This window comes from Lonchura striata, chromosome 27, assembly GCF_046129695.1.
Source record: "Lonchura striata isolate bLonStr1 chromosome 27, bLonStr1.mat, whole genome shotgun sequence".
NCBI lineage: Eukaryota > Metazoa > Chordata > Aves > Passeriformes > Estrildidae > Lonchura > Lonchura striata.
The window spans coordinates 8,065,033-8,072,909 of record NC_134629.1 but is presented as its reverse complement, the minus strand read 5'-3'; positions in this window follow the sequence as shown (position 1 = coordinate 8,072,909).

Sequence of the window (7,877 nt, the reverse complement as noted above, 5' to 3'; positions counted from 1 at the left end):
CCCTCACCCCGTTATCCCAGCCGGGTCCTTGTCCCGGTGACCCCCTCCGGTAACTGCCCCCTCTGGGGACACCCATGGCCCCCCAGCCCCGTCGGGCCTCCTCCAATTAACACCCCCAATTAACCCCTCCCTGCCCCGGGACCCCTCCCCCGTGTCCCCGCGCGCCCCCCGGTGGTCGCGGCCGGGCGGTGCCGCCCCCGGGCCCGAGGCTTTGCTGCCGCCTGGCGGGGGCGCCACGGGCACCGGCAGTGTCACCGTGTCACCGGCAGTGTCACCGACAGTGTCACCGAGTGTCACCGGCAGTGTCACCGTGTCACCGGCAGTGTCACCGACAGTGTCACCGACAGTGTCACCGGCAGTGTCACCGTGTCACCGACAGTGTCACCGACAGTGTCACCGTGTCACCGACAGTGTCACCGACTGTCACCCGCCATGACAGGACCCGGGCACCAACGGTCACCGACTATCACTGACAGTGTCACCGACTGTCACCCACCACAGTGGGACCTGGGCACCGACTGCCACTGGTCCTGCCCTGGCACCAGCACTGTCACTGGTCCTGTCCTGGCACCAGGAGCGTCCCTAGCAGTGTCCCCCGTCGTGTCGTGCCCCCAAGGGTGTCCCCAAAGCTGCCCTGTCCTGTCCCACACAGTGCCTCCATCCCTGCCCTGTTCTGTCCCCATCTCTGTCCTCAGCCCTGTCCTGTCCCCGGGGTTCTCACATCCGGGTGCTGTCCTGTCCCGTGTCCCCAGAAGTGTCCCCAACCCTGCACTGTCCCTGCGCTCCCTCTGCTGCTGTCCCCAGGCCTGTCCTGTCCCCATCGTGTCGCTGTCCCCGCCTCCCCCTGGCCGGGGCGGCTCAGGGCACGGGGACAGAGGAGCCTCAGCCTTGGACTGGGGGCAAACTGGGAGCACTGGGGCGGGCCGGGGGGGGCAGCGGGGTTAGCCTGGGGTGCCCCACCCCCGCTGCCACCCCCCGATTGTCCCTCTGGGTCCCCCCCTCCCCCGGCAGGTCGCGGCCGCGGAGGAATCAGGGCGACGCCGGGCGACTCCCAGCAATTTTGGGTTGGGAACCGCAGAAATGCAGCGCGGCGCGAGCCAGGGCGGATCGGCCCGGGGACAGCGACGGGCGGGGGACCGGGGGGGGAGCACGGGACCGGGGGGTCACAGCCCCGGGGGGACCGGGGGGGGACACAAGGCACCGGGGGCTGAGACACCCGGGGCATCCTGGGGGGCTCAGGGCTGGGGAGGGGTCGCTGCAGGCTGGGGGTGGTCCCAGGGTCAGGGGGGTCCCTGGCAGCGTGGAGGGGTCCCGGGATATTGGGGGAGGGGGTGTCCAGGCGTGGGGGGAGTCCCTGGCAGCTTGGGGAGCAGGTGGGGTACCCCAGATTTCCATGGGAGGGTTTCGGCAGCTTGGAGGGGACAGGGGGCACGGTGGCAGCTTGGGGGGCTCCTCTCGCAGCCTGCGGGGGTCCTTCAGCAGCCGGAGGGGGGGCCAGGCCCCCGGTGCCGCCCCCGCGGCTGCCGCTGCCACCGCTCTGATGTGGCTTCGGCACCGCAGCGCAATGGGAGCCACATGGCGGGGGGGACACGGGGGGAGCACACGGACCGGGGGGCGGGCTCGGGGTGCCCGCGGTGCTGGGGGCCACCGCTGTCCCCCCGGGAGCACCCTGTACCCCCGGGACCACCCTGTCCCCCCGGGGCACCACTGTCCCCCCAGGACCACCCTGTCCCCCCGGGGCACCCTGTACCACCGGGGCACCACTGTACCTGTCCCCCCGGGATCACCCTGTACCACCGGGGCACCGCTGTCCCCCCGGGGCACCACTGTACCACCGGGGCACCGCTGTACCACCGAGACCACCCTGTACCCCCGGGGCACCACTGTACCTGTCCCCCCGGGACCACCCTGTACCTGTCCCCCCGGGACCACCCTGTCCCCCCGGGGCACCCTGTACCACCGAGACCACCCTGTACCCCCGGGGCACCACTGTACCTGTCCCCCCGGGACCACCCTGTACCCCCGGGACACCGCTGTCCCCCCGGGAGCACCCTGTCCCCCCGGGACCACCCTGTACCCCCGGGACCACCCTGTACCTCCGGGACACCACTGTCCCCCCAAGGCCACCCTGTCCCCCGGGGCCTGCCCGGGGTCTGTCCCCGGTCCGTCTGTCCCCACCGGGGGTCCGTCCGGCTCGGTGCCCGTGTCTCCCCCCCCGCCCCCCGCAGTTATTTCCAGGGATAATTCCGGGATAATTAAAGGGTGGGAGGAAACACCGGGGCCGCGGGCGCAGCTCAGCCCCGGGGCCACCCTGCGCTGGCTTCCCCGTGGGTGGGAGCCCCCCAGCCCCACTGCGGGTGCCCCTCTGTCCCTGCAGGTCCCTGTCCCCGTCCAGCCCCGTGTCCCCACACGTCCCCCGGCTCCTCCTGCCCCCCACCTTCCCCCCGCTTTCCTCCTGCCCCGCAGACCCTCCCTGTGCCCCGCCTTGCTGAGGGGCATCTCTGGGATGCCCGGGAGGGCTCCGAACACCGGGTGCCCCCCGTGGGTGGTGCTGGGTGGGGGGAGCTCGGCCCAGTTCCGAGCCCTCGGAGCCTCCGCCGGTCCCCCCGGTCCCGCGGGGCCCGTGGGCGGCCGTGGCCGGCGCACCCAGCGCGGGGGCTGCGCTATTTCGGGGCCTCCGACCGCAAGGGAAACATCCGGGGGCCGGGGAGGGCGGGCGGGGCAGGGCCGGGCCGGGGGGACACGGGGGACACCGCGCCAGGTGAGGGGTGGGGGGACGCGGGGATCCCCGAGCTGGTTCCGCTTCCCCCCCCCGACCCCGAGGGGCTGCGGTGCCCCCGCCGACACCGCGGGGATCGGGGGGGACAGCACTGCCGGGACCCCCGCACCGGGCACGGAGCGTTTCCTGGCCCCGGGGACCGGGATGGGGACAGGGACACCTCCGGCCCTGCAACCCCTGTCGTGCTGAGACCCCCCCAAGACTCATCTCAGGGGGCTGAGACCCCCCAAACTCGTGTCATGGTGGAGCTGAGATCCCCTCAGATTTGGGACAGAGCGGCTGAGCCCCCTCAAATTCGTGCCAGCTCCGGAGCCACGCTGATAAACGGGGGAGGGATGGGAAGGAGGGATGGAGAGGAGGATGGAGGGAGGGATGGACAGACGGACGGTGGCTGGCCGGCTGCCCGTGGACGGAGCCCCCCCGCTCCGTGTCCCCCCCGCCCTGGCGAGGTCCCGGCGTCCGGCCGGGTATAAATACCGGGTAATTGCGGGGGCCCGGCGCGGCCGCGGGGCCGTGGGCGGCCGAGCCCGGCGCCGCCCTGTAATCAGCCCCCGCCGCCGCCCCCCCGCGCGGCCGCCGCGCTTTGAAGGGTCCCGGGGCACACGGGGGGGTCCCCACGGCCCCCGAGCCCCGGAGAGACCCCCACCCCAAGTGACACCCCCACCCTCCCCAGCCCGCCCGTTCGGGCAGCGCCAGAACCCCCCGGGAGCCGGACCCCGGTGGGCGATGCTGGTGCGAGAGAAACCCCCCAAAAAAATCCCTGGGGTGCCCGCCCATCCCACGCCGGGCTGGCTGAGGAGGAGGAGGGCTGGAGTGGCCGTCCCAGTTTGCTCCCAGTTTGTGGGCAGTGGAAGCCCCAGCGAGGGGGGGCCGGTGGTTGTGGCCTTCGGCGGCGCCGGCGGCTGCGGAGCGGAAAGCCCTGACTCAGGGCTGGGAAAGGGCCCCGCTGGCTCCGGCCGGCCCCGGCGGGGAAACAGAGAAGGGGGAGCACGAAAAGAAAACGGGAAGGATGGGGGAGTAATAAAATTTTAAAAAGTCGGGGGGAAGAGCAGTTGGAACAATTCCTTCATGGGGGGAAACTGAGGCGCATCGCCAGAGCCACATGTGTCCCCGTCACCCTGCACATGTCCGCTGTCCCTGTCCCCAGCCCTGTTCCTTCAGAACCCAGCTCTGTCCCCACTCCCTGACCCCCATCCCTGGTCCCTCCAGCCCCATCTCTGCTCCATTCCCAGCTCCTGTCCCCATCTCCACACCTCTGATCCCATTCCTGGTACCTGAAGCTCTAGCCCACGTCCCTCCCATCCCCATCGGTTGTCCCCTCCTGTCCCCATGCCAGCCCCTCATCCCTATCTCTGCACCATCCTGGCACCTTCTGGGGTCAGAGCCTCTGGGTGCCCAGCTGTCCTGTCCTCCTTTGTCCCCCTTCCCTTCCCCATCCATCTATTCCTTCTTTCCTTCTCTTCTCTCCAGTACTTTTCCTATCCATCCACTTCCCCTTCCCAGCCCCTTCCTCCTCCTTTTCCTGTTGTCCATCCCTTTCTCCCCCTCTCCCTCCTTTTCCTTCCACTTTTCCTTCTCTTATTTCCTCTCTCTTCTTTCCTTTTCCCTCCTTTCCCTTCCTTCCCTCTCCCCACTCTTCTCCTTTCCTTTTCCCCACACTGGTCCCTGTCCCCTTCCTCCAGCTCTCAGCCTCCTCATCTTCCTCCCTTCACACCTTTTTCTTTAATTTTTCTTCCGTTTCCTTATGTAATTTTTCTTGTCTCTTCCCTCCCTTTTTCATTTCCTTTTTAACTTTCCCCTTCCTTTTTCCTTTCCCCTTTCCTCTCTTTTCCTTTCTTCCTCATCTCTTTTCTTTCTCTCCTTTTCTCACTTACTTTCCTCTTCCAACTCCTTCTTCTTTTCCCCCTTTCCCTTCTTTCTCCCCCTTTTCTCTTTCTTTCCTCCTCTCTCGTCTTTTCCTTCCTCCTTTCCTCTTCCCCTTCCCCTGCCCCCCTTCCCGCGGTGCCCCGGCCCCCCCGGCTGGGGGCGGTTCGGGGCCGGGCTCCCGCTCCCGGCCCCGGTCCCGGCCCGGCCCAGCCCCGCCGCAGCGGCACAGCGGGGCGGGCGGCGGCCGCGGTGCTCCGTCCCTCCCTCTCCCTCCCTCCCTCCCTCTCCCTCCGTCCCTCCCTCCGCACCGAGCCCCGGCATCCCGGGACAGCGGCATCCCGGGACAGCGGCACACCGCGACACCGCGACAGCGGCACCGCCGCGGGCAGGACCCACCCCCGGCACCCCGGAGCCCGGTAAGGACCCCCGGGACCCTTCGGGATGGGGGACACTGCCCCGGGACCGGGACCCCGGCAGAGAGGAACACGGGGTGGGGGATCCCTCTCGAGGGACAGGGACCCTTTGGGATGGGGGATCCCCGCTCTGGGACAGGGACCCTTTGGGGTGGGGGATCCCGCTCTGGGGCAGGGACCCTTTGGGGTGGGGGATCCCCCTCGGGGGACAGGGACCCTTTGGGATGGGGGATCCCCGCTCTGGGACAGGGACCCTTTGGGGTGGGGGATCCCCCTCGGGGGACAGGGACCCTTTGGGATGGGGGATCCCCGCTCTGGGACAGGGACCCTTTGGGATGGGGGATCCCCCTCGGGGGACAGGGACCCTTTGGGATGGGGGATCCCCCTCGGGGGACAGGGACTCTTTGGGGTGGGGGATCCCCCTCGGGGGACAGGGACTCTTTGGGGTGGGGGATCCCCCTCGGGGACAGGGACTCTTTGGGATGGGGGATCCCTCTCGAGGGACAGGGACCCTTTGGGATGGGGGATCCCCGCTCTGGGACAGGGACCCTTTGGGGTGGGGGATCCCCCTCGGGGGACAGGGACCCTTTGGGGTGGGGGATCCCCCTCGGGGGACAGGGACCCTTTGGGATGGGGGATCCCCCTCGGGGACAGGGACTCTTTGGGATGGGGGATCCCTCTCGAGGGACAGGGACCCTTTGGGGTGGGGGATCCCTCTCGAGGGACAGGGACCCTTTGGGATGGGGGATCCCCCTCGAGGGACAAGGACCCTTTGGGATGGGGGATCCCCCTTGGGGACAGGGACCCTTTGGGATGGGGGATCCCCGCTCTGGGACAGGGACCCTTTGGGGTGGGGGATCCCCCTTGGGGACAGGGATCCTTTGGGGTGGGGGATCCCTCTCGAGGGACAGGGACCCTTTGGGATGGGGGATCCCCCTCGAGGGACAGGGACCCTTTGGGGTGGGGGATCCCTCTCGAGGGACAGGGACCCTTTGGGGTGGGGGATCCCCGCTCTGGGGCAGGGACCCTTTGGGGTGGGGGATCCCGCTCTGGGGCAGGGACCCTTTGGGGTGGGGGATCCCTCTCGAGGGACAGGGACCCTTTGGGATGGGGGATCCCCCTCGAGGGACAAGGACCCTTTGGGGTGGGGGATCCCCGCTCTGGGACAAGGACCCCGGGATTTGCGACCCACAGCGTGGCGGACTCGCTCCGGGATGGGGGAGCCCCCCGGGATATGGGACCCCCCCAAGGACAGGGAGCTGTGTGGGACCCGAGCGTCCCCCTGTGCCGGGGACACGTGTGTCCCCTGCCCCAGCAGGGACTGCCCTGCCATCCCGGGGGGAACAGGGACGGGGGGATGGTGCCGGGTGCCCCTGTCACCCCGAACTGTCCCTCTGGCTGGGGACAGCACCACCGCCCAGGAGCCAGGCCCAGGTGTCCTCGGGTTCAGGGGACAGAGGGTGGCACTGACAGGCTGGGGGAAACTGAGGCAAGGGCTGTGGGGACACTTGGGGCCACGGACCGGGGACTGGGGACCAGGGATGGGATTTGGGGATTGGGACTGAGGACAAGGACTGGGTTTTGGGACCAAGAAACTGCAGAGTTAGGGGACAAGGGGACAGGGAATAGGGAACTGGAAGTGAGGATCAAGAACTGGACACTGACAAGTGACAAGAGACCGGGAATTTGGGACCCAGAATTTGGGACCGGAGACCCCCAGAGCAGGGGCTGGACCCCTCCCACGCCGGGAGGGGACATGGGAGGGGTCAAGGTCCCTGACCCAGCAGGAGCCACAAAGGGACTGTCACCCCCGGCAGTGCAGCGAGCTCACGCCGTCCTCAGCCCGCAGCTCCCGGGGCTCCTTCCCTGCTCCTTAATTTCCCGGCGCAAGCGGAGCTGATTTATGGGAGTTTGACACTATTTTAAGCGTGCGCCTCCGTTTGCCGCTCGCCCTGGTTTTAATTACCTCGGCTCTCGCGGCAGGGCAGCGTTCCCGGGGCACAGGCCTGGCCCTTGTTATCCTTGGAAAACCGGGAGCGCGCTTGCGGCCACGGCCGGGGCCGGCGTAAAAATAGGCGCAAAAACCACGGAAAAAAAAAAAAAATAAAAGAAAGGGGGGCGAGGGGAGGAACACCCTAAAAAAAATCCCAAACAAAAAAAAAAGCCAAAGTGGAAATGCCCCAAAGTGGGTGAAGAGATGAGTTAAAAAATAAATAAAGGGAACACCGGGGGTGATGGGGGTGAGGGACAGCTCACGACACCCCGGCCCAGCCCGCGCAGCTGAAAGCCATGACGGGTATAAAAGCAGAGGAAGTCACCCGGGGAGGGGGGAGGCCACAGCATAATTCGATTAAAAGGCCATAAAGGCAGAAGGAGCCGAGATTGGGGGCGGGGGGAGGCCCTGCCACCAGCACAACCCCACAGCAGCCCCTGGAGAAGCCCCTTTGGGGGGGATGCTGGGCTGGGGGGCGATGGGATGGCCTCAACTCTGCGGGGGGAAACTGAGGCACAGGGGATGGGGAGTGGTGGGGGTGCTGGGTGGAACCCTGGGCCTGGGGGGTGCCGCTGGGTGTCCCAGCGGGGCTGACACCCGAACTGGGCTGACACCCCAGTGCTGACCCCCAGGACGGGTCACCCCGTGGCACACGGTGCCCCTCGGAGCCTTCAAGCCCCGTTCCCCTTTCCCACAGGCTGCCAAGTGCCATGGCCGCGAGCCCCCGCTGACATCGCCCCCCACGCCTCGGGGTGCCCCCGCTGACCGCCCCCCACGCCTCGGGGTGCCCCCGCTGACCGCCCCCCACGCCTCGAGTGCCGCCGCC